The following is a 27,921-nucleotide window of genomic DNA, read 5'->3' as shown; positions in this document are numbered from 1 at the left end:
AAAATGGCAGGAATGGAAACCCGCTGTTTTTCTGTATTGGTGCATGCGTACTGTAAAAAATGCACATTTTCTTAATTAACATTCTCAGTCTGCATCCCCCAAAGATTTAGGGGGTGCCATGCACTATTTTGGGTAAAACTCAACAGATTGAGATCATTCTGCCCTGCATCACTTCAATAGTTTGATCTCTAGCCCTATGCAAAAAGATAAATAAATAAATGTAGAAACTCTTTTAAAAAATGGCTCTTTTTCTCAGGCCTTATATCTCTTGCACCTCTAGCTCAAATGACCCAAGTTTGGGTCACTAACTGCACCCAAAACCCTGCACCAAATTTTAAAGGAGTCTGACAAAGGATGTCAATTTTAGAGGACTTAGAAAAGTCAACCTTTTAACAGAAGTCGTGATTCAACTCTCACTATAGTGGCACTGCCATGCCAGTACAATTTCCTGGTTTTTCAAAAGTTTGAGTTTGAAATATATTAACTCTGTATTTCCTGGGTTTTTGGAGGTTTGGTTCTCACTGAATTTATTAAAGGTTATTTTGTTTGTTTTGTCATTGAATAATGATTATAATCATTTTTTGTGGCTTCGGTTGGTCATTTATAGTGGTCAGGAACTGGGCCGGCTCCAGGCACCAGCAAAGGAAGCAGGTGCTTGGGGTGGCCAATGGAGAGGGGTGGCACGTCCGGGTCTTCGGCTGCAATTCGTTGGCGGGTCCCTCACTCCTTCTCGGAGGGAAGGACTCGCCGCCGAATTGCTGCCGAAGAATGAAGCGGCGCGGTCTGGATTATCCTGTCTGGATTATCTCTCTGTCCCAGCAGGTGATGGGATGGTGGGTAAGAGCGAAGAGGAGACTCCTCAGCAGGAAGTTCCTGAGCAAGTGGAACAACACGGAAATCTATCAGGAAAAATGGAAGAGGACGTTTCCCAGAGTCCTGAGCAGAGAGAAGCCTGTGAGAGACAGCAAGGAAACAACCCAGAGATGAAACTGGGTAAATCCACTTACCAAGTGGGAGGTCTGAAGGACCTTAAGGAAACCACAATCCAGCCAAGAGTCTTCAGTAAAGAGGAACCATATGACTGTGCTGAGTGTGCGAGAAGTTTCAACCGGAAATCCAACCTTGTTAGACATCAAAGAGTCCACACTGGTGAAAAACCCTATAACTGCCCCAGCTGTGGGAAGTGCTTCAGTCAGATATCACACCTTATTGTACATCAGAGAATCCATACAGGAGAGAGACCTTATAAATGCCTTGACTGTGAGAAAAGTTTCAAGCACAGTTCAGACCTTGTTTCACACCAGAGAATTCACACAGGGGAGAGACCATATAAATGCCCAGACCGTGGAAAGAGCTTCAGGCAGAGCTCAGTCCTTATTTCACATCACACAATCCATATGGGAGAGAAACCCCATAACTGTCTTGAGTGTGGGAAAGACCCTATATATGCCTCGACTGCGGGAAAACCTTCCATCAGAAAGCGTACCTTATTGTCCACCAGAGAATCCACACGGGAGAGGCACCCTATAGCTGTCCTGAGTGCGGGTAAAGCTTCAAGCAGAGATCAGACCTTAGTGTACATCAGAGAACCCATGTGGCAGAGAGACCCTATAAATGCCCCAACTGTGGGAAAGGCTTCACCCAGAGTTCAAACCTCCTTAAACACCAGAGAGTCCACACGGGAGAGAGACTCTATATGTGCCTGGAGTGTGGGAAACATTTTTCTAATTTTTTGTACCTGATTTCACATCGGAGACTCCACACAGGAGAGACACCCTATAAATGTTCTTTCTGTGGGAAAAGCTTTGCTCTGAGCTCAAACCTGATTTCACACCAGAGAATCCACACGGGAGAGGCATCTTATAAATGTGCCAACTGTGGGCAAAGCTTCAGGCAGAGCTCGGACCTTATTTCACATAGACGAATTCACATGGCAGAGAGACCTTATAAATGTTTTGCCTGTGGAAAGAGCTTCAGCCAGAGATCAAACCTCACCATACATCAGAAAATCCACACAACAGCAAGACCCTATAACTGCCCCGAGTGTGGGAAAAGCTGCAAGCGCAACTCAGAACTAATTTTGCATCAGAGAATCCACATGGGAGAGAAACCCTTTAAGTGCTCCGAATGTGGGGAAAGTTTCTGTCAGAGATCGCAACTTATTAGACATCAGAGAATTCACACAGGACAGAAACCCTTTAACTGCTCTGAATGCGGAAAGAACTTTACCCAGAGCTCAGCCCTTATTGTCCATCAGAGAATGCACACCGGAAATAAACCATATACATGTTCTGTCTGTGGGAAAAGCTACAAGGCAAAGGTCTCCCTAATATCCCACCAGAAACTGCACACAAGGTAGAAGGTGTTGGGAGCTCTCCCTGTGGTCTGTGTCCTCTTGAAGCAAAGTGTAAATGTGCTTCATTTGAGCTCTCCCTCAGGGACAATCGGTCTGTGTCCTCTTGAAGCAAAGTGGGGCTCAGCTGACAGCACACATGGGATTTTTCCTGAAATCACTACCCTGTGAGGAATTTTTCTCCTTGTTTCAGGATGGTGGCCATGGGGAGGGTTTCTTGTTTCTGGAAAATCAGATTTCAGATTCATCTTTATTCCTCATTGAAGTTTTTACTTTGATTGGTTTCTGTTTTTTCCAAATAAATTCCTAATAAAATGTTTGTTGCAAATCCATCGTCTTCCAGGGAATCTCAAACATTTCGTCTGTTCTTGAGCTGTACGGATACGGGACAAAGTACCCCAGATTGAGTAAATTCCCCCTCATGAATTCAGTGTTGATAAATCCAAAGTAATGCACATTGGAAAACATAATCCCAACTAAATGAGCTGTTACCACTCAAGAACGAGATCTTGGCGTCATTGTGGATAGGTCTCTGAAAACATCCACTCAGTGTGCAAAAAGTCAAAAAGGCTACCAGAATGTTGAGAATCATTAGGAAAGGGATAGATAACAAGACAGAAAATCTCATAATGCAACTCTATAAATCCAGGGTATGCATACACTCCTTGAATATGGCTTACAGTTCTGGTCTCCCCATCTCAAAAAAGATATGTTACAAATGGAAAAGGTACAGACTAGGGTAACAGACATGATTAGAGGAATGGAACAGCTTCATATGAGGAGCGGTGAAAAAGACTGGGACTGTTCAGGTTGGATAAGAGACAACTAAGTGGGGGTTATGATAGAGGTCTGTAACATCATGAATGGAGTGGAGAAAGTAAATAAGGAAGTGTTATTTACCCCTTCATATAACACAAGAGCCAGGTGTCACCCAATGAAATTAATAGGCAGCAGGTAAAAACTAACAAAAGGAAGTATTTCTTCATACAACACACAATAAGCCTGTGGAACTCATTGCCTGGTGATGTTGTGAAGAACAAAAGTATAACTTCAAAAAAAAATTAGATAAGCTCATGGAGGATAGGTCTATCAATGGCTATTTGCCAAGATGTTTACGGATGGAACCCCCATGCTCTGGGTGTCCCTAAGCATCTCACTGCCAGAAGCTCTGGGGTTGGATGACGGGATGGATCACTCAAAAATTGCCCTGTTGTTTATTCCCTCTGAAGCAGGAAGCATTCGCCAATGTCAGAAGACAGGACCATGGGCTAGATGGACCATAGGTCTGACTCTGTATGGCCGTTCTTATTCACTCCCCGTCAGCAGGAATCTCTCACTCCCCCTATCCAGCCCCTTTCACTGATGTGTCTGCCCATCCTGCTTTAAAAGGGATATCTGGCACCTCCATGTCTTTGCTCTTGCAGCTCTAAGTGCCTCTGGGCTCAGTCTCTGGGTCTTCACTTCCCATAGCCTAGGAATTTAATTGGTCGCTCAGAGCTAGAGCAGCTGGTCCCTGGGAGGCTGGATACATGGACACTGCCCATGGGGAGCAGCCATTTCCTTCTGCCCGGCAGCATCTCCAATGTCTGTCCTCTCTCTCTGCTCCATACCCAGCTCACTGAGGAATCAAGTGACTCAGGCAGAATCGTGACATTTCCCCTTGGACACAGAGCAGCTGCAGGGCCCTCATCCTGCCCGGACTCCATCTCAGCCATTCACTTCCCACTGGGTTCCTGGATGCCGCTCCCAGTTTCCTGGTGGTTTCTGTGGCACTGTCTCCCTACTGTGGTAACTGCATCTCTGTCCAGGGGGATAAACCCCCTCTCCCCTATACTCTGTTGTCCCATTCTCAGTCCCAGACCCCAGCTCCATTGCTCTGTGCTGTACCTGGGGCCATTGAACCCCAACATCAGGGCTCTGATCACAACCCCTGCCCTGGACCAATTGCAGCCACCAGACAAAACACCCCCACGTGTTTGTTGCTGTCTGAAATTGTCAGCCCAGATATCGCAGTGCGGGTGTTTGAAGCAGCCCTGGGCCATCATCTGAGCTGCAGGGAAACAGAGTATCTTTACGGGGTATCTTTAGTGTATGCTCAGTAATCCTTGCCCCTCCGAATCCAAGCAGCATGAAGATACAGTTCCTCCTTGTTAAGGCTTTTTATTCCCTCCCCCCTTCTGCTCTGAGTTGCAAGTTCAACTGTTGGGAGGAATTCACTCGCATCATGTCTCCTAGTTTGTCTGGTGTCAATGGACTTGCTTTGTCGGGCTGGACATAACCCTTGTTGGATACTAGTATGTCACGCTAGTTAATATTTCTCTCTTGTGTGGTGGTTTACGCAATTACAGAGGCTCACAATGCACAATGCAAATGCTCTACTATTACCTTACAATATGGGATGCAGATGTTATACGTGAGATTAAGGTATGCAGCACTTACAAGCATTCAAAAAAGTCTAAACACTAAGCACATTTTTATAACTCTACCACCTATTTGACCAGTACTAACACACAGATGAACCAGACTGATTCTGGTTGTTTTTCAGTATCTAAGTGAGGCATAGTGGCCTTGGCATAAAGTGGCACCTGGTTTGCCAATGTCACACCAGGAACCACCTGAGCTCCCCATCTGTTTCATTTATACAAGGACCCACCCACCCAGCCCATCTGGCAACAGCTCTGTCTCAGGACAACTCTAAAACCCTCATCTCACCTGTTTTCTCACAACCGGTTTTCCAATTCCCAAACTGAACATGGCGAGAACTTCTGGGTTTGAAGGGAAAACAGCTGCCAGATGGAGGGAGAGGAAGAAGGAGAAACCTCGCAATGATCCACTTTCCCCTCCAAACAAACCACCCCAGTCTACGCTAATCAAATCACTCCAGACTTGCTAAATGTTAATTCCACTTCACCCTTGCCCTGAGGATTCCATCTGAGACATGGCCTTCACTTACCCCTCACTAAACCCAGGAGATCAGTCATATGTGCCACCAGACCGCATGACAATCCCCACGCCAAAGTCACACCTTATGCACTTTTGCTGTCACAACCTGCAAAATTCACTGCTGAAAGACAATTGATTCTTCAAGTTCAGATGTCCCTCCTCTCCTCATATCACAGAAACAGCTTTGCCAAGCCATTCTAATCCCTCCACAGCTACCCCTAACACAGTGAAGGCAGTGGGAGTGAATGCAGATAAATACCAGAATTCAGATCTGTGGAGCACTGCACAGTTATGGCATGTTCTCTTAGATCAGGGGTCGGCAACCTAAGGCACGCGAGCCAATTTTGAGTGGCACGTAGCTCCCTGCCGCGGCCCCAGCCCCCAGCCCCACTTAGCCCCCCTGCCCACCGCTCTCCCCTGCGGGGGCAGGAGGCAGAAGCTTGGTTCTGTGGCAGCCAAGCTTCCCCACTCCCCCGCTTCTTCCCCCAGCATGTTGCTTTCCGGCCCCTCCTCCTCTCCGTCCCTGCACCAATCAGCTGATGGCCCTAGCAAGGGGGAGGGGAAAGAGCAGCAGCGTGCACACAGCTCCGTAGAGGATGCAGAGAGAGGTAGGGATGGAGCCTGGGGGAAGGGGGTGGAACAGGGCATATCCCTTCCAGCCCCCTGCCCTGAGCCGCTCAGGGCAGGGGGCTGGGAGCACCCCCACGAGCCGAGCACCCCAGCCTTCTGCCCTGCACCCCCCACACCCGCCAGCCCTCTGCCCTGAACCCCCCCACCCCAACACACACCCAGCCTTCTGCCCTGCACCCCCACAGACCCATCCCTCTGCCCTGAACCCCTCACACCCCAACACACACCCAGCCTTCTGCCCTTCACCCCCCACACACCCCCAGCGTGAAAAAGCACTAATGGCTCGTCTACACAGGCATGTTATACTGGTGTAAGCTAAGGTTCGAGTTTAAGCAGATCTTGTCATATTGGTATGAATCCCTATATGGACACTGCCAGTCTGGTACAGCAGTGGGATTTTTTGGTTTAGCTGATGTCGCTTGGGAAGGGGTTTAACTAAATTGGGGGGGGGGGAAGCCACTATTATACCAGAATAGGCATTTCCACATGGGGGGGCTTCCTGGTATTACTACACCCTTATAACTGGCAACAATTTCCAGTGTAGACAAGCCCGAAGGGGTTGAATACCGAATCAAGTTTCCTCTGGCAGCCCAATACATCATTTCAGACAGAGTAGAGCCACTGTAGCTGTGCATTGGGCTGCTCTGTGCCTTTAATGTCGCAGCCCTGGATAGGAGATGCTGAGATGAACCTCCCAGCAAGGACCACCAGCCTCTCTGCCATCCACACCCTCTTCTGGCAACCCCCGCAGATGAATCACTCCCTCTGTGGTAACTTTTATCCCCTCTGCCACTGTGTAGCAGCACATCTCCCCAGTTCTGATCCCCAGCTCCCGCTCGATGTTCCTGATTTTGCCAAAATGCCCCTCTCCTTCCTTTTCCTCACCAGTGTCATCCTCCTCTCAACACACTGTGGCCCCTGCACAAGTTCTGCCCATCCCTCTCATCTGATTTGCCCCCTCAAATCCTTTAGCCCAGTGGTTCTCAACCAGGGGTACTCAGAGGTCTTCCAACAGTTATATCATCTACTCTAGATATTTGCCTAGTTTTACAGCAGGCTACATAAAAAGCACTAGTGATGTCAATACAAACTCAAATTTCATACAGACAATGACTTGTTTATATTGCTCTATATACTATATGCCAGGACTTCTCAAACTGTGAGTCAGGACCCCAAAGTGGGTCATGACCCCTTTTTAATGGGGGCACCAGAGCTGGTGTTAGACTTGCTGGGACCCGGGGCTGAAGGGGAAGCCCAAGCCCCACCGGCCCAAGGCTGAAGTCAAACCCAGAGGGCTGCAGCCCTGGGTGGTAGGGCTCAGGTTACAAGCCCCCCACCGGGGGCTGAAGCCCTTGAACTTTGGCTCCTGCACCCCAGGTCGGTGGGGCTTGTGTTCCCCCCACCCCCTACACACACACACACACAGATGGGGCTCGCATGGGCTCCAGCTGTGGTCCCCCCTCCAGGGGCCATGTAGTAGTTTGTGTTGTCAGAAGGGTGTCGTGGTGCAATGAAGTTTGAGAACCCCTGCTATACACTGAACTGTAAGTACAATATTTATATTCCCATCGGTTTATTTTATAATTATAGGCTAAAAACGAGAAAGTCAGCACTTTTTCAGTAAATCTGTCCTATGACACTTATGTATTTTTACATCTGATTTTGTGAGCAAGTCATTTTTAAAAGAGGTGAAACTTGGGGGTACACAAAACAAATCAAGACTCCTGAAAGGGGGACAGTAGTCTGGAAAGGTTGAGAGCCATTGCTTTAGCCCCTTTTTATACCAGGGAGCAGGTCCTGATGGCAAGGGAGGGCAGAGGCTTCTTCAGCCCAAGTTACTGAGCATGTCTGGCTAGTTCAGGCAGCTGGGTAACAGCAAAGTACCAAATCTCCTCCTCCCTCCCCCAACAGAAATAATCTGAAGCAAAACACTTGTCCTCATGCTTCAGCCGAGGAGAGCGATTGGGGAGGTCTCAAGAGGAGATTTGCCCATTTCACACCCTGATTCCCCCAGGCTCTGGCCCTGCCGACAGACTCTGGGCTTTCGATACAGTCCGTCCCAGGGAGGGCTGCAGCCCGGGTTGTTATCCAGGGGGCACAGGAAGCAGGGCTGGGAGCAGCAGCTGAGAACTGTTGTATCCGGCGCTGCGGGGAGGGAAGGGGGAGAGTTCAAGGTAGGTAGGAGGCGTTAATGATAGTCACAGAGAGCCAGGGACCGCACAGTTCCTGCATTTGCGTGATCAGTGATCAAGGCGGCTGGAAGAAGCTGCTGCCTCCATTGTGAGCCGGGAGCCCGGGCTGAGCCGCTGCTGCTCCCCAGCGGGGTGTGTGCGGGGAGAGACCTGCACTGACCTCCCTTTGCATCCGTTCCTCCTGGTGGGGACTTTCTGCGGTGACTGGGGCAGCCCCGGGCTCTGCCGACACCAGCCCCTGAGCCGGAGCCTGCAGGTGAGAGGAGAGACCCGGGGGAAAGGGCTGGGGCGGGGCAGGAAAGTGACTCTACACCAACGGCCCCTTCTCGCACCAGCTCTGCTGGGGGGGGAGTTGCGAGTCCCAGAGCTGCTGCCCTCCCTGACCCCCATGCTCTGCTCCTTTGAGCGCCTGCAGGAGCCGAGCCAGCTCCGGGAGAGCGAACGCCCCGGGCCGGGCCAGGGACCGAGTCTCCCAGCCCGAGGGGAGGGGAGAGGGGGCAGGAGGGAGACGGGGCAGTGACTGGCAGGGGCAGCAGGAGCAATCAGTGGGGAGGGAGGTCCCGGCTCCCAGCCCTGTCCAGCCCCATTCCCTGCAGCACCCCGGGGCAGATTGACTTTCCTGGGACAAGGTGAGGAGCTGGGAGAAGAAAAGCCAGTTCCTGCCTCTGCCTGGTCCCCGCGCTGCTGGGGGGATGCGCTGCCCTGGGGACAGTGTCAGGGGGGATCCCCCAGAGCGTCTTCTTTGATTCTGGTCTTTTCTTGTGTTTGGCTTAAAGACTGTGTTACTGGAGGGTTTAAACATGTTTCAGTGGGTTTAGTCCTAATGGGTGGGGCTGGGCTGGGCTATGCTGCCATAAAGAGTCTAAATTTAAAGTATCTTTCTGCAGAGAAAGAGCCTGGGGAAATCGGTGTGAAATGGACTAAAACCTCTTCTATAGCCTGCCCCATCGCCCTTCTCGCCTTGACAGGCTGCAGAATAATATCCACATCTTGCTCCAGGTTGTCCCATCCTCCCAGGGGACAGGGAAGGGAATGGACTGTAATGGAGCCAGTGCAGGTAAGTGATTTTCAGGGAGGTGGTGGGGTTGGCCTGCATATGGAGGAGGGACAGTAAATACAGACAGAGGGAAAAACTGGAAATGAAAAACCTTCTGTTGCATAGTTTGCTCTTTATACAACACACAATATAGAGAAACCCCAGGGGGCATAGTTGGGTTTTTCTAACTATACACTGCAAGTTTGCAGATGATACTAAACTGGGAGGCATGGTAGACATGGTGGAGGGGAGGGATAGGATACAGAGGAACCTAGACAAATTAGAGGATTGGGCCAAAAGAAACCTGATGAGGTTCAACAAGGACAAGTGCGGAGTCCTCCACTTAGGACGGAAGAATCCTATGCACTGCTACAGACTGGGGACCGAATGGCTAGGCAGCAGTTCTGCAGAAAAGGACCTAGAGGTTACAGTGGATGAGAAGCTGGATATGAGTCAACAGTGTGCTCTTGTTGTCAAGAAGGCTAACGGCATTTTGGGCTGTATAAGTAGGGGCATTGCCAGCAGATCGGGGGACGTGATCATTCCCCTCTATTCGACATTGGTGAGGCCCCATCTGGAGTACTGTGTCCAGTTCTGGGCCCCACACTACAAGAAGGATGTGGAAAAATTGGAAAGACTCCAGCGGAGGGCAACAAAAATGATTAGGGGGCTGGAACACATGACTTATGAGGAGAGGCTGAGGGAACTGGGATTGTTTAGTCTGCAGAAGAGAAGAGTGAGGGGGGATTTGATAGCTGCTTTCAACTACCTGAAAGGGGGTTCCAAAAAGGATGAATCTAGACTGTTTTCAGTGGTACCAGAAGACAGAACAAGGAGTAATGGTCTCAAGTTGCAGTGGGGGAGGTTTAGATTGGATATTAGGAAAAACTTTTTCACTAGGAGGGTGGTGAAGCACTGGAATGGGTTACCTAGGGAGGTGGTGGAATCTCCTTCCTTAGAGGTTTTTAAGGTTAGGCTTGACAAAGCCCTGGCTGGGATGATTTAGTTGGGAATTGGTCCTGCTTTGAGCAGGAGGTTGGACTAGATGACCTCCTGAGGTCCCTTCCAAACCTGATATTCTGTGATTCTAAGTGCAAGGCCTAGCCACCTATATACATTTACTTGGTCTGGTTTCTGGCAGCTCCTAAGAAACACAGTGAGGGCCACTAGAGGGCTCACAAACTGTTTGAAGGGATATTACCCACTTCCTACACACTGGCTACTCCTGCCTCTTTGATGAAGGAGAGCATTTAAAAAAATAACTTAGCAATATGTTACTATCAATACTACTATTACTAGAAGACTGCACACTTTGTTGCTTCTGTAGGCCAAACTTATTGTACACATCAGGGGCTCCTGGCATCTTTTCATTCCCCTTGGCCCCCACAGGTGTGCCATCCTCCCATCCCTATTTGAGGGGCTCCCTGCAACCCCCCACCCACTCCCTCATGCAAAGGGTCTGCGCGTCCCCCCTTCCCCATGCCAGAATCCCTGATTCTTCCTCCCATGTCCTCCCCAATTCCCCTCTTTCCACATATCGTGTCCCCCATTCTTGCATTCCCCCTATGCCAGGAGAGCTATGTGCCACTGTAACAGGACCAGCCACCTCCTGAGCACCCCGTCATGGACTGAGGTTGCGCTGCAAGTGTCCTGACTCAGTTGCCCTCGTGGTTCCTCCATAAACTCAAAAAGACTTCTCTCTGTTCAATAATACCCCTCCTTAGGGTCTGTTTTATTAGCAAAAAGTTCAAAATAAACCCCAAAATGTCTTCCTTTACACCCCTCCAGCCTTAAACTGCACACAGTCAATTCCCTGACATATTGTCCCCAAACTCCCAAGGTCTTCCTTGCAGGAGCCTTTCTCACTCTTTGTCACAGCTTCCTCTTCCTGTTTCCTCCTCTCCTCTGGCTCTTTCTAGAGCCCTCTATCATGCCCCATTGTGAGACTGTTAATGAGGCACAGGCGGGCTGGACCTGTTCTTTCTTAAAGGGCCCAGTCCACCTTGTGACAGCCGCCCTATTCCTTCTCTTCCCTCCCCGAACTCCCCAACCCTTGCTTAAGGCCAATAGACTCTGTGGGCCCCTTATTATAGTCAATAAACCCACCACCTTTGTCTCACTGTTGCAGGGGTGTGCACAGGAATAAATTTTGGCCGCTTTTGGAGGGGCACTTTCTGTGCCTGCCCCCCATGGCCGGAGGAGCTGGCTCTCCCCTTTGTAGCCCCAGTGTTGGAGGACCTGGGGCTCCCAGCCACAGCCTTGGGGCCGGAGGAGCTCACTCTTCCCAGGCAGCTGGAAGAGTTGGATCTCGCCCCAGAGCCGGAGGAGCTGTCGTTTCCCGCCCCACCCTATGGCCAGAGGAGCTCACTCTTCCTGCCCTGGCCCTGGAGGAGTTCTGTACCCACAGTGATTGGGGGGGCCCGTGCCCCTGCTTGCGCCCCATTGCGCACACCCCTGCACTGTTGACACTGTTAGTAATTAAATACTGTTCCAGCTCTCCAGAGGATGAGCCCTCTGCTGAGCTATCAAACACGTCCGTTTTCCCCAGCCAGCCAGAGATTATTTTTTTGTAACCCTTTATTTGTCCCCACTCAATGAGCAGTTTACTGACAGTCCCACTGGCTACAGGCAGCAGTTTCCTTTGAGTTCCATTTCCACTGGGCATCTGCAGTCACAGTCTATTCCACTGTGTTTCTGGATTCAGATCCCATCCCCGTTGCCAGTTGGGTCTTTTGCTCTTCAAACAACACAAATAACTTGGAGAAAGCACACAGGCAGAGTTGGGTTTCAAATAGCCATATTTACTAAATACCCACCGACACTCAAGGCCTAACTACACACACTGCTACACTGATTTCTTGAAGTTTCTAAAATTAGCACCCAGTGAGCGCTACTAGAGAGCTCACAAATTATTTAAAGAGATACTAACCTACTCTTATAAACTACACCATCTTTAATGTGGGCCCTGAATTTGTGGGACAGGCCCAGTGTAAATTACTATACTTGAGAAAGCAAGTGCCTAAAAATGTTGATATCCAAAGCCTACAACCAGAATACAGATTTCAGAAGCCGTGAGTCACTCCGGAAAGTCAGGAGATGGGCATAGATTCATAGGAACTCAGAATGGACCATTGTGATCAGTTAGTCTGATGTCCTGTATAACACAGGATTTAGGACTCCCCTGAATTAGTTCCTGTTTGAACTAGAGCATATCTTTTCAAAAAACATCCAAACTGAATTGGAAAAAATGCCACTAATGGAAAATCCATGATAAGTTTTTCCAGCAGTTAATCACCCTCACTGTTAAAAACTTTGTGCCTTATTTTGAGTCTGAATTTGTCCTCGTTCAGCTTCCAGCCATTGTATCATTATATATTTATCTGCTAGATTAAAGAGCCCATTATCAAATTTCTGTTCACTGTGTAGATACTTATAAATTGTGATTGTCACCCCTTAACCTTCTCTTTGTTAAGGTAAATAGACTGCGCTCCTGGAGTCTTTCACTACAAGGCATGTTTTCCAAAGTTTTAATCATTCTTGTGGCTCCTCTCTGAATCCTTTCCAATTTTTCAACACCCTTCTTGAATTGTGGGTACCAGAACTGGCCACAGTATTCAAGTAGCTGTCGCAGAACTAGTATAACCTTTCTACTCCTACTCGACATTCCCATGTTTATTCATCCTAGGTTTACATTAGCCCTTTTGGCCGTACCATCATTCTGGGAGCTCATATTCAGCTGATTATCCACCATAACCCGCAAGTCTTATTCACTGCTTCCCAGGATAGAGGCCCCCATTCTGTGTCTCTGGCCTGCATTCTTTCTTCCTAATTGTATGAGTTTATATTTGGCCATATTGAAATGCAAATTCTTTACTGACACCCAACTTACTAAATGATCCAGATCGCTCTATAAGGGTGATCTGTCCTCTTAATTATTTACCACATCTCCAATCTTTGTGTCATCTGCAAACTTTATCAGTGATGAGTTTGTGTTTTCTTCCAGGTGACTGATAAAAATGTTAAATAACAATAGGGCCATAAACCAATTCCTGTGGGACCCCACTGGATACACACCCACTTGATGACGATTCCCTGGTTACAGTTACAGTTTGAGACCCGCCAGTTTTTAATCTATTTAGTTTCTGCCATTTTAATTTAATATTATTTTAGTTTTTTAATCATAATGTTGTGCAGTACCAAACACCTTTCAAAATGCTAAGTATGATCAGAACTATTACCTTTATCAGCTAAACTTGTCATCTCAAAAAAGGTACAAAGTTAGTCTTCCAAAAATTCATCTTGATTTACTTTAATTACATTACCTTCCTTTAATTCTTTAGTAATTGATTCCCACATCAGCTTCTCCATTCTCTTGTCCAGGATTGATGTCATGCTGACAGGCCTATAATTACTCAGGTCACCCTGTTTACCCTTTTTAAAAATTGGCACAACATTAGCTTTCCTCCAGTCTTTTGGAATTTCCTCAGTATTCCCAGATTTATTGAAAATCAACATTAACTACTCTTCAGCTACTCCTTAGCCAGCTCTTTTAAAACTCTTGGATGCAAGTTCGCTGGATCTGCTGATTTAAAAGTGTTTAACATTAGTAGCTTCCAGATATACTAGTGAAATGGAAGGAGTTATCATCATATGATGAGACTATATTATTTAATTTTTTTTAACATTCCAATCATGCCGATCTTCCCACCAAGTTTCAGTAATAACAAGTAGGTTGAATTTTTTCTCATTAACAAGCAATTCCAATTTCTTTCGTTTTTTACCCAGGCTTCTAATGTGTAGACAATTAAAGAATTTCTTCTCTTTGTGTCTCTTGGTGCCTTGAATAATTTTGTTCTCAACATCTTGATCATTTGGTCTGAGTACTCATTTGTTCCCTCCTTTTGTTATTAGTTTAATGTCCTCTTGACTACTCTAGCCAGCTTTTCCCCTAGCAGATTGGTTTCCCTTCAACAGATATGGAGGCCATCCAACCTGTACAGCCCTCTCTTCCCCCTAGAAGATGGTCCAATATTTCATAAAACCCAAACCCTCCACTACTTACCTAGCCGGTGGTTCACTTCCAGAACCTTTTGCCTTCCTTCACTCCCAGGACAAGAAGCATCTGAGACTATCACTTTCACGTTCCTTTCCTTTAGCACCCTTCCAATTTCTCTGAAGTTGCCCCATGACACAGTGTTATTAATCTTGATACGGACCATCACCACTGGATCTTTGCCCACTGAAGCGCTATCCAATCTCAGAATGACTTCTCATGTCTGGGCTCCGTCCTGTTGTCTGCCTGTCCCTGGCAGAATGTTCTTTCCATTCTTTTTAGCACAGAATCCCCAACAAGGATCGTCTGCCTTCCATGCATGGGTGGAGATCTCTTTGTAGGCATGCTTGATTGTCTTGTGGGTTGGGCAGGCATCCTCAGGTATGTCCTGTACAGGTCTCCATTCTGTTTGGTTAACTAGATATTGCAGTTTCCACACTGAGAACATGATAACAATGGGATACTTCTAGCTGTATGGAGTTCCTTCTGGTCCTCTTCTCTCTGGTGTTCATGGTTTGCCCATCCTCAAATTCCTCCAGCTGTGGAGAATGTCACCTGGTCCTCCTGCCTCAGTGATTACAAATTGCCACGGCTCCTCTCCCTGGTTCTGTGGTGGCCAGTTCCATTCTTAAATCTGTATGCTTCCTGAATTTGGTTGCAAGAACTCCTCAGCATCTCTGTATCTGTACTTGTCCTGCCAAACCACTAATCTTTCTTCCAGCATAGCCACCAACTTGCACTTCATCCAGAGGAAGTTTGATCTGACCTCCTTCAGGAAAGAAAATGTGGCACGTCTGTTGCAGGTCACCACCACTGTTCCATTGCTGGCCATGTAAAACTGTACCTAGAAGAAACCTCTCACACTCCCTCCAAAAGTCCCCTGTTTGCCTCTCCAGTTCACCTTAAAAAACACTAGTGTAAAAAAATAATAAATTTTGCAGCAATTTTATTTGCTTTCTGGGTTTTCAGTGTTGGGGCAGGGCTCCTCCCTCCCACCACCAGGGGCTAAGCTGCCTGGCCCCCAGTGTTTGTGTATTGCATTGCAGCCACAAAACTCCACCTGCAACAGTACACGTGCAAAAATTAAACCTCCCTGCCGCTGCTCACAGGGGGACACCAACTACTGACCCTCCCCTACTGCTGGGAAGGGGGAGCTGTCCTTCTGGCCCTCTTCATCCCCTTCCCTTCCCATTACTTTGTCTCCACTCTGCCCCAACCAATGTCTTCCCGCACTGTCTCCAGTCTCTTCCCCACCTACCCTATATTCATCTATCTTTCCCTTTGCAGTCTCCTGTTTCTCACACCTGCAACCCATATGCCCCTGCAGCTCCTCAGCCTCTCTGGCCCCACAAATCCCCTTGAATCCCCCTCAGCCTCCTTCTGACCCCCACACATTTCCATTTATCTTCATAGTTTCCTGTCCAGTCTCCTAACCACAGAGTCACAGCCGTGCCTGAGGAGAGCAGGGCTTAAGTCTAATTGTTTTCAATGTGAATTGGTGGCTGTCTTTACCAAGGGCAGCCTCACTCTCTCTTCCGCATGCCAAAACTGCAGGGAATTGGTGGCCATCTTGAATCAGGGTAGTTTGACTCCAGCCCCCTCCCCTCCAAAGTAATGGGACCATGTTGAACAAGGGTTCAAACATGTGTGAGTTCTGTACCAGGAATCATGAGATTCCTAGGAGAGCATGGGAATGTCCAAAACTTCCAACTAAATATTGTGAGACTCATGATAAAATCACCAGAGTTGGGAGCTCTGGGCATCATGGTTTCACCACAGAAACTGTGTTTTTAATGACAGCTTTGAGAAATTTCCCCTTCCCCAGGGCAGTTCCCTTCTCTCTGTGGGGAGGGGGATTTTCCAGCCCTGCCCACAACTGAGCTGGTGGGATTATGCTTGGGGGAACAGTCCTGAGTAGAGGACTCTGGCTGTTTCAGGGGCCGGTGACCTTCGAGGAGGTGGCTGTGTATTTCACCAAGGAGGAGTGGGCTCTGCTGGACCCCAGTCAGAGAGCCCTCTACAGGGACATCATGCAGGAGAATTATGAGACTGTGATATCTCTAGGTAAGGATTCCTGTCTCCTTGGTTATTAGAAGCTGGGCAGTCTCTGAAGATTCTGGGTTGGCTTCTGCTCAGGGTTCTTCCCTGGTCCCTTAGATTTCAGGAGGATCAGCCCCATTGTCCCCAGAACCCATGGGGAAGCATCTGCATCCTCTATGACCCCTCCTATGGGAGAGGAGATATGGAGACACAGTAGGGTGCTAATACATCCCCATCCCCAGCATGTCCGAGAGAGAGGATGGGTGGTATGCTCCTATCTGTGTTTTTAAATATGGGCACACACTGGTACGCAGAAAGATGTTGTGTGTCCGTCCCTTCCCAGGACTGGCTCTATACCCGGAAAGGGCTCTGGTCTCACCAGGGTTACAAAGGGGTAAGAGGTTGCACAACTGTGCTTTGCCAGAGTCATATAATCCCCAGTGGGTGGAAATCCTTGAATTTCCTGCAGGAGGAACTGCAGGTCTCCCAGGAACCATCTGACCATCCCAAAGGAACTCCAGGAACATTTTTCCATGTGTTGAATTTATACAAGGACACCTACCCAACCCATCTCTGGGTCAGAATAACTGTAAAATTCTTAAAAAGAACAGGAGTACCTGTGGCACCTTAGAGACTAACACATTTATTGTAGCATAAGCGTTCGTGGGTTACAGCTCACTTCATCGGATGCATGTCTGAAACCTGTAAAATTCTTCTCTCTTCTGTTTTCTTTTCCCTGGAGCAGGTTTTCCCATTCCCAAACCGGATGTGATTTCCCAGCTGGAACGGGGGGAAGAGCCATGGGTCCTGGATCTCCAGGGCTCTAAGGAAAGAGAGATCCTGAAAAACATCCACACAGGTGAGGCATTGGTTAAATGGATGCAGAAACCACCCGCCATTGATGTCAACAGCTGGGATTCCCACAAAGGCCCCACGAGCTACCCCAGTTCTGCCCCATCTCACCCAGGTCAGGATTGTTCCCACGAGGTGTCGTGTGATTCATGGCTGCCCGCCTGCCCTGCCTGACACCTGACTGTAGCTCCCTTCACCCGGAGTTGTTGGATGGGATGTGGAGGCAGAATTGGTTCCCTCCTCTCTTCTGGAGAAAGGCTTTGGAGGCGGGGACATTCAGCTCCTGCTTTTTTCAATCTTCCCAGCAGTTATTTTGGTTTGCTCCCCACTTTGCACTCTCCTTTCTGAGGTTCCCTTTCATCCAAGATCAAGTTGATATTCATGTCTGAATTTTCCCTCTGTCCCAGGAGGTGGTGGGATGGTGACTGAGAAGGAGGCGGAGAATTCTCAGCGGGAAGGTCTCGAGCAAGTGGAACTGCATGGGATGCAATCAGGAAGAGCTGAAGGGAACAGTCCCTGCTCAGGACTCCAGGAAGCAACCTGCAAGAGTCAGCTCAGGCCAGAGAGGCAGCTGGGAAACCACCGAGGGAAGACCCGGGGTAAATCCACTCACCGTGGAGGAGTTTTGAAAGACCTTCCCAAAGACACGATCCAGCCAGGAATCTGCACTAAAGAAAAAACATATGATTGTGCTGAGTGTGGGAAAAGCTTCAGTTGGAGATCACATCTTATTGTACATCAGAGAAACCACACGGGGGAGAAACCCTATAACTGCCCCGAGTGTGGGAAAAGCTTCAGTCGGAGCTGTACCCTGATTATACATCAGAGAGTCCACACGGGAGAAAAACCTTACGAGTGTCATGACTGTGGGAAGAGCTTCAAGCGCAGCTCAGAACTTCTGTCACATCGACGAACCCACACGGGAGAGAAACCCCATAACTGCCCCGACTGTGGGAAAACCTTCAGTGATGGCTCAAACCTCATTAAGCATCAGAGAATCCACACGGGACAGAAACTCTATAACTGCCCTGAGTGCGGGAAGAGCTTCAGTCGGCGCTCACACCTTATCACTCATCAGAGAATCCACACGGGAGAGCGGCCCTTCTACTGCCCTGAGTGCGGGAAGGGGTTCAATCGGAAGGCTCATGTCATTACACACCAGAAAACCCACACTGGAGAGAGACCCTTTAGATGTCCTGAGTGCGGGAAAAGCTTCATTCGGAGCTCAGACCTCACTATACATAAAAGAATCCACACAGGAGAGACACCCTATAAATGTTCCGTCTGTGGAAAAAGTTTCAAGCAAAGCTCAGAACTTATTTCACATCAGAGAATGCACACAGGAGAGAGACCTTATAACTGCCCCGACTGCAAGAAAAGCTTCAGTAATAGCTCTGACCTTATTGTGCATCGGAGAATCCACACAGGAGAGAAGCCCTATAAATGCTCCGATTGCGGGAAAAGCTTTGGTCACAGCTCGGCCTTTATTAGACACAGGAGAATCCACACTGGCCTGAGGCCCTATAACTGCCCCGAGTGCAGGAAAAGTTTTGCTCAGAAATGGCACCTTATTAGACACCAGAGAATGCACAATGGAGAGACACCCTATAAATGTTCTGTCTGTGGGAAAAGCTACAAGGCAAAGGTCTCCCTCATGTCCCACCAGAAACTCCACACAGGATAGAAGGCAGTGGGAGCTCTCCCTGTGGGGCAATGGGTCTGTGCTCCCCTGAAGCAAAATGTAAACCTGCTGCAATTGAGGATGGGCTGAGTGCGGGCAGCAGGCAGGTGGATGGTTTGGATTTCAGTGAGGGCGGCTGGTGGGGCCAGAGGAGGGGGAAATGCTGGGCATTGGGGAGATGAGTCATTTCAGGGTCTGGGGGAGCAGGCGATGGAATTAGTGGGGAGACATTTGTGCAAGTTCCAATTTAGGAGGGAGGTAAAAATTTCCCGTTGCCATCCAGTCATCCTTGCAGCTCCTAAGGCCTTGAGGACAGATGCGCTGGGATGTTCTGTAGGGCAGCACCAAGTAGCCGTATGGGGCTGTAGTTATAAGGCAGCCGAGAGCTACTGCTCTGAAGTAACAGGATTTCAGAGCAAGTCTTGGTGTATTGAACATCCCTGTAGACGTTGGGGGGAAGGAGGGGAGAGAGATGCACTGGACATTGGGGAATCCAGGGGGGAGATTCCCCAGAGAGGTTTGATTGCCCTGTGAGAGCCGGGGACTTGGGACATAGCACTCCTGGGTTTGGCTCCTGGCTCTGAGAAGAGAGTGTGGTCAGGTGCCTAGAGCAGGGTGAAGGAAGTGAGAGTTAGGACTTCTCGGTTCAGTAGCCAACTCTCTTTGTGTGACCCCGTATCAGTCACTTCCCCCCTCTGTAGTGCTGTTCCTCCATCTCTGCCCTGGGGATAGTAATAGTCGCCCACCTCCCTGGAGAGTTGTGGGGTGTCACTAATCACTGTGTGTTCGAGTCTAAGGCCACAAGGGACCACTGTGTTCCCCTAGCCTGACCTCCTGCATAGTGCAGGCCATAGGCCTTCTGTGAATTAATTCCTGTTTGAACCAGAGCAGAACTTTTTTTAAAAAACATTCAGTCTTGATTTAACAATTGCCACTGATGGAGAATCCACCACAACCCTTGGTAAGTTGTCCCACCGTTGAAAAGTTTGTGCCGTATTTCTAGGCTGAATTTGTCCAGCTTCAAATTCCAGCCTTTAGATCTTTGTCTGCTAGACTGAAGAGCCAATTGTCAAATATTTGTTTCCAAGATACTTACTTAGAGACTGTGATCAAGTCACCTCCTAATCTTCTCTTTGCTAAAGTAAATAGATCAAGGTCCTGGAGTCTTTCACTATAAGGCATGTTTCCCAAGGCTTTAATCATTCTTGTGGATCCTCTCTGAACCATCTCCAATTTATCAACAACCTTCTTGAATTGTGGACACCAGAACTCGACACAGTATTCAAGTAGCTGTCACACCATTGCCAAATATGGAGGGTAATAAAACCTCTCTACTCCTACTCAATATTCCCCTGTTTAGACATCCAAGGAGCACATTCGCCCTTTGGGCTATTGGCAGCTCACGTTCAGCTGATTATCTATCATGACCCCCAAGTCTTTTTCGGAATCACTGCTTCCCAGGATACCGTCCCTCATCCCTGTAACTAAGGGCTGCATTTTTTGTCCCTAATTATATTAGTTTATATTTGGCCATACTGAAATGCATATGGTTTGCTGGCACCCAACTTTATAACAGTCCCCAATCTGTGTGTCACCTGCAAACTTTATCAGTGATGATTTTATGTTTTCCTCTAGGTTACTGATGAAAATGTTAAAAAGGATACCACAAAAAAATGATTTTTGCAGGACCCCCTGAGAAACACCCACTCGATGATTCCCAGTTTATAATTATATTTTGCGACCTGTCAGTTAATCAGTTTTAAATCCATTAATGTGTGCCATGTTGATTTAAACCCATTTAATGTGAGCCATGTATTAGTCTAGTTTTTTAATCAAAGTATCATGCAGTACCAAGTCAAATGTCTTACAGAAGTCTAAGTATATTCAATCAGTACTATTACCTTTATCAACCAGACTTGTAATTTCATTAAAAATAAATCAAGCTAGTTTGACAGGATCTGTCTTCTATAAACCCATGTTAATGGGGATTCATTATATTACCCTCCTTTAATTCTTTATTAATCAAGTCCCGTATCAGCTACTCCATTAATTTTCCCAGGATCTGTAAGGCTGGCAGTCCTACTATTGCCTAAGTCATCCCATTAACCTTCAAAGCACAACATTAGGTTTCTTACAGTCTTTTGGAACTTCCTCAGTGTTTCAAGAGTTATTTTAAAATCAACATTAATGGTCTAGAGAGTTCCTCAGCTAACTCTTTTAAAACTCTTGGATGCAAGTTATCTGGACATGCAGATTTAAAACTGCTTAACTTTAGTAGCTGCCGTTTAATATCTGCACAAGATACAATTGGAATGGAAAGAGTGTTGCCGCCATACGATATAACTACATCATCTATTTCATTTTTATTCCCACATACAGAACGGAAATTATTGAATACATCTGCTTTTCTGCATTATTATTGATAATTCTGCTATTTCCATGTAGTCAGGAACTAGTACTATTGTTAGGACTCTTAGTTCTTAATATACTTAAAAAAACCTCTTTCTTATTGTCCTTAATTTTTTTGGCCATGGAGTTCTGCATGTCTTTCTGATTCCCTTCTCAATTTTCAACAATTTCTAGCTTCTGATTTATGTTCATTATTATTAACTTTCCATTTCTTCCATTTGTTAATATATTGTTTTCTTATTTTTATAGCTGTCTTCACTTCTCCTCGAAGCCAAGTTGTTGCTTTTTAACCAATTGTTGAATTTTGGACATCTAGTAAAGTATTCTTATTCCTGGTTACCATTTACATTTTTCTGTTTAAATTCTTCCTCGCAGCTGATTTGTCTCATCATTGTTTTCAGCTTTGTGAAATTTGTCCTTTCAAAACATCAAATATATACCGTATTGGTTGGGACTTATGATGATTGCATGTAACACATGTGATTGAGTCATGATCACTTGTGCCTAAGCTACCACTAATTTTTAGTTCTGTGATCAATTCCTCCTTGTATGTCATGACAAGATCTAATATAGAATTCCCCTGTGTTGGATGCAAAACTTTGAGTTAGGAAGTTGTCATTTATAACATTTAGACACTCCAAGGATGTTTTATTAGTGACTGCATGAGACCTCCCACGTACGTCACTCAGACTGAAGTCTCCCGAGCATGTAGCTTTTTCCATACACATATTAAAGGTAGATACTTAAGGAGTCAGTCATCCTGTTGTTCCCTAGTGTGATTTGGTGGTCTGTAGCAGACACCAACTAGTACCCCAGCTTGTGCTTTCTGTTAGTACCTTGATCCATAAGCATTCAAGATCATTTTATTCCTAGTTATCAGTAACTTAGAAACAAGTAATGCTATTTTGACAGAGTGCCACTCCCCCTTCCTTTTGTCCACTTGATCTTTCCTGACTAGGTGAAAACCATTGATTTTAACATTCCATTCATGTGCATCATCCCATCAGATTTCACTAATAGCAACACAGTATCAAGTGTCTCATGACAATAATATAAAATGGGAAATGACTGCATAGGCAGAAGTACTGCGGAAAGAGATCTGTGGGTCATAGTGGAGCACAAGCTAAATATGAGTCAACAGTGTAACACTGTTGCAAAAAAAGTGAACATCCTTCTGGGATGTATTAGCAGGAGTGTTGTAAACAAGACACAAGAAGTAATTCTTCCACTGTACTCCACGCTGATTAGGCCTCGACTGGAGTATTGTGTCTAGTTTGGGGCACCACGTTTCAGGAAGGATGTGGACAAATTGGAGAGAGTCCAGAGAAAAGCGACAAAAATGATTAAAGGTCTAGGAAACATGACCTATGAGGGAAGATTGAAAAAACTGGAAAAGAGAAGACTGAGAGGGGACATAACAGTTTAAGTATGTAAAAGGTTACAAGGAGGAAGAAGAAGAAAACGTTTCTTAACCTCTGAGGATAGGACAAGAAGCAATGGGCTTAAACTGCAGCAAGGGAGGTTTAGGCTGGACATTAGGAAAAACTTCCCAACTGTCAGGATGGTTAAGCACTGGAATACATTGCCTAGGGAGGTTGTGAAATCTCCATCATTGGAGATTTTTAAGAGCAGGTTAGACAAACACCTGCCAGGAATGGTCTAGATAATACTTAGTCCTGCCTTGAGTGCAGGGGACTGGACTAGATGACCTCTCGAGGTCCCTTTCAGTTCTATGATTTTATGAATATTGTCAAGTATCAGAGGGGTAGCCGTGTTAGTCTGGATCTGTAAAAAGCAAGAGAGTCCTGTGGCACCTTTAAGACTAACAGATGTATTGGAGCATAAGCTTTCACGGGTGAATACCCACTTCGTCAGATGCATGTATTCACCCATGAAAGCTTATGCTCCAATACATCTGTTTAGTCTTAAAGGTGCCACAGGACTCTCTGTTGCTTTTTATGAATATTGGCAGCTTTAGCTAAAAAGTTTCTTTATTATTACTGTATTTTATTATTCTGCCACTGTCTCATTCTTCCCTATCTCTCTCTGTCAGGGGAGTGTTTTACAGAGTTGAAGGGTTTTAGCTGGATTCCCTTGTCCCTGATTTCAAGCAGAGACTCCGAACACATTGTGATTATTCCTGAAATGACTGCCCTGGGAGGGAATTCACCTTGCCTCTGGATGGTGGGGGTGAGGTCTTGTGTTTCTGGACATTTAGATTTTGATTGAGTCTTTATTTCACAATGAAGTTTTTTCAACATTGGTTTCTGCTTTTCTGAATAAAAGATTTGTTGCAAACCCTTCATCTCCCTGGGCATCCTGGGGAATTTCCTCAGTTCTGGAGCTTAGCACAAGACTGGATACACAGACACCTCCAGAGGAGTAGCAGCTTGTCTCCGCACCAGCAGCATCTCCAGTGTCTATTCTCTCTTTCAGCTCAGTGAGGAATCTAGTTGATCCTGGGCAGAATCTTGACATTTCCCCGAGGACACAGAGCAGCTAACGGGCTCTCAAACATCCTGGCTGGACTCCATCCCAGGTGTTTGCTTCCCACTGGGTGTCTGGCTCCTGCTTCTATTTTTTTGGTGCTTTCTGTGATACTAACTCCATGGTGTTGCAACTGTCTCTATTGGGGAAAAGGGGATTTATCTCCTAGGCACTCTGCTATCCTGTTCTCTGTCCCAGATGCCAGCTCCATTGATCTATAAATTGAGCCATCAAACCCCAGGCTTGATTTCACCCCCTGCCTTGGACCTGCTTTGGAGGGGAATGAACAACTGCAGCCACCAAACAAAACATCCACGGTTTTGTTATTTTTTTGTTCTACATTTGTACAATGCCTTGCACAATGGGGTTCTGGATCATGACTAGGGTTCCTTGGTAATACAATAATAGAACAATAATATAAGGTTCCTAAAAAATCCCCTACCACAATTGGATCTGCTGCAGTCATTTCCATTCACCAACCCCTAGGAGGACGGAACAAGGTGAAGCAGGCTGTGGTGGTTATTTTGGCCATAGATTTCTCCTTCTATCCTTTTGATTCCCTTATCAATTTTCTATCATTTTGAGAAGGGCAATTGGGGAGGGTTCAGGAGCTTTAGTGCATTTCACAGCCAAGTTCCCGAGTCTTGTTTCCATTCCGATCCCTCCCTGTTGCTGTCACGCTAGAGACTCTGAATCCCTCTACAATGAGAAAAACTTGTAGTTTCAAAAGCCAGTTACAGTTGCTAGGCACCAATCATTTCCTGACCTCTCCCACCATTTACACATTCCAGTCCTGAAGAGCAAGGACAGGGGAAGCTGAGGCCTTCTAGATCCTGAATTGTGCCCTTAATAAAAACTCCTTAGCAGATTTTTCGGTTTGTATTGATGTGAACAAACAGATCAAAGCAGATTACCTAGTAAATAAACAAAAACACAAACTGAGTTTAATATACTAGAGAAGTAGGATATGAATTACCAGATTCTCACACGGAGTGATAAACTGGCTGGCAGATTCTTAAGGCATAAGCTGCCATTGCTTTGCAGCTTGAGTTTCCCAGGTTTTCATACGCAGGCTAGAAATCCCTTTAGCCTGGGATCATCACTTCCCCCAGTTCAGTCTTTGTTTCCAGGTGTGCTGTGGTAGGGAGAGTGAGGGACAATCATGTCATTTCCCCCTTTTATATCTTCTTCCCACTTGCTGGAAAGCTCTTTTGCTGTGACCTGAGTCAAACAGTTCCCATTGTGTAGTGCTATCTCTGAGAGGTTTCTATTCTACATAGTTCCTGGGGTAATCCTTGTGCTTATGTGCAATTCCTCAATAAGCCATTAACATTGTTTGGCCTTTTTACTGTTGTACCTGAAAGGCTGCTTGTGGGTGTTTTCAACCTAACAACGTGTTTCAGTAACATACATAGCCCAACTTCATAACATCACATACAATGATAGCACATACAATCTAATGAGATATTATAGTCTAGCAAATCAAAACTTTTAGAATGATACCTCACAAGGCATACTTTGTCCAGAACATATCCTAATTATATGACAGTGGTGAATATGGGGGTGTTGGTGCCACACACCCATCCTCTCCCTTGGATGGGGATGGATTAACATCTCCACACTGTCTCTGAATTGCCTCTTCTCTGGGAGGAGTGTAGAGGGGATAGGCTTTCTCTCAATGGTCTGGGGACTATTGGGATGATCCCCCTGAAATATAGGGGACCAGGAAAGGATCCTGGGTAGAAGTGATTTAGGTACTTCAGAGATACCCCTACTTCTAATACCCAAGGCACTAGGGTTCCTTACCCATCGAGGTCACGTTTTGATAATTCTCCTGTATGACGTTCCTGTAGAGGGTCCACCAGAGCTCCCTGCCCCTGGTTGAAATACACAGCCACCTCCTCAAAGGTCACCGGCCCCTGAAACTGCCAGAGTCCCCCACTCAGAAACTGCTGTCCCAGTCAGAATCCCACCACCTGAGACACAGGAAGGGCTGCAAAATTTCTCTGCTTTCTCTAGGGAAGAATGGAAAAAATGTTCAAAGCTTTCATTAAAAACCTCCACTGTTTCTGTGGAAAAACTATGATGCCCAGAGCTGCTAACTCCAGTTATTCCATTATAGATCTCACAATATTTGTAACATTTCTCCATGCTCTCCCGATTCCTAGCAGAGAACTTGCACGGTCCCTTGTTTGATATGACTGCCATGTCCCATTTCTTTCAGGGGGTCTGGAATCAAGATGCCCGTATTCAAGATGGCCACCATTTCCCTCCAGTTTTGGCATGTGGAAGTGAGGCTGCCTCTAATAAAGATGGCTACCAACTCCCATTGATTTCCATGAACCGGAAGCCATCTTCTCAGGGAATATGGCTGCAGTTCCATGGTTAGGAGACTGGACAGGAAACTGAAGAGTAAAGGGAATGCAGGGAGCTAGAGGCAGAGTTGGAGGGAGGGTGAAGGGGAATGATTGGTGCACACATAAAGCAGATGGGGTGAAGGGAAAGTGGGGGCATGAGGCAGACCGTGGGCAGGTGCAGTGTAATGTGGGGAGTGGGGTGAGGCAGATACAGGGTAAGTTGGGAGCTCGTGGGAGTCTGAGCGTGGTGCAGGGTGATTTGTGGGGGGCAGATTGACCCTGAAGGGTTTAGGAAGATATGTGGACTTGGCAGGGAAGATGTAATGGAAGGAAATTGGGGTGCAGGGAGGAGGTTTATGAGGCTTCAGGGGAAGGTGTGTAGGAAGGACAGTGAAGAGGTGCAGGAAGGAGTGTGAGGACTAAGGGTGGGCAGGGGCATGTAGGGATATAACAGAGGTGAGAGGTAAGAGACTGAAGGGGAAGAGAGGTGAACATGGAGGGTGGGGCAAGCATGCAGGAGACTAGCTGAGATGGAGAGAAGACAGGGTGCTGGTAAGCAAGCAGAGGGGAGAAGGGCAGTTCCCAGTTCCTGGGGGTTGAGTGAGTAGTGTGGGCCTTCAGTTTTGCATGTGTGGTGTTGCAGGTGAAGATTCCCCCTGTAGTGACACAAACACACACACACACACTTCCCTCTCCCCCCTGAGGGGGAATGAAATCCACCCTACAAACTCTGACACTGGAAGGGAAATATAACTGCCCCCAAATTTCCTGTCAGAGGGACAGGAGTGGCCTGATGCGCCACTCAAAGGGATTTTTCCCTATGTCTGTGATGTGATATCTGTTGGACTCTGCAGCTGACCCATTCCAAAATTCCAGGGAATGTTCTAGGGATCCACTGGCAGCATCCTGCTGATTGGGTGAAAATGAAAACCAGAAAAGCCTGATTCAGAGACCAAATCCAGCCCACAGGGTGACCACTGGGCGCTGCAGGCGCAGGAATCCCTCCGGTGCTCCCTGCTGCTGTGTGCACATCACAGGCAGTGGCTGAGCTGGCTGCATGGCGAGATCAGACAGCCTGGACTGTACCAGACATGACACAGCCTTAGTGGACAGCTTTTGAGGGGACCTGGAGGGGAAGAAGTCAGGTTTTGGGGGGAAGCAGCAGGGACTATAGGGGTGGAAGGGTGGTGGAGGGGAGCCAGTGAGAGTGGGGGGAAGGAGTGACCCGGGGGGGGGGGGGGGAGAGGGAAAGGGGGGGGGGGTTGGGGGGGGTGTGGGGAAGGAGTGAGGAGGAGAAATGGGGATGTGGAGGGGACACCGGGGTGAGGAGTGTGGTGGGGGGAGCGAAGGGAATAGAACAGGGACTGTTTATACTCCTGAGTGCAGGGCTGGGGGTGTCTGTGACTCCCATGACCCCCAAATATGCCCCCCTGCTCCCCACTTCCCTCCCCCACTCCCTACACATCCCCTCCCCGCCCACCACATTGCAGCATAATCTGCTATCACTTGCTGTTCTCTATACAGATCATATTTCACAGGCAGAAACTTCACAAGCTGCTCTCTCTCATGGGGTGCACAGCTCAGCCAGCATGGGAGAGGCACTGCACCACCCTGCAGTGATTGGTTAACCCCCTGTGAGATGCAAGCCCAGCCCCTGCCTTTCCAGGAGGTTGATGGCTGGGGCACAATCTGTACTGGCAATGGGCCTCTGATATCAGCACATCCAGGGCTTTGTTTCCTCACAGTGAGGAATTTCCACCACCCCCTGCTGGGCATGTCACAGAACTACTAACTGTGATATGTAACCTGTCACTCAAATCAGCTTCTGTACCAGATGACTGAACGATAGCTAATGTGATGCCAATTTTTAAAAAGGCTCCAGAGGTGA

The 27,921-nt window shown here is 47.3% G+C and overlaps 1 pseudogene; it reads left to right on the top strand.

Annotated features, from left to right (window-relative positions):
• Positions 1–822: 822 nt before the first annotated feature.
• LOC117887582 lies at positions 823–21,533 on the top strand (annotated as a pseudogene).
• The last annotated feature ends 6,388 nt before the right edge of the window (positions 21,534–27,921 follow it).

The sequence above is a fragment of the Trachemys scripta genome, chromosome 14 (genome assembly GCF_013100865.1).
Source record: "Trachemys scripta elegans isolate TJP31775 chromosome 14, CAS_Tse_1.0, whole genome shotgun sequence".
NCBI lineage: Eukaryota > Metazoa > Chordata > Testudines > Emydidae > Trachemys > Trachemys scripta.
The sequence above is the reverse complement of the archived record's forward strand: the minus strand, read 5'-3'. Positions and strand labels throughout refer to the sequence as shown.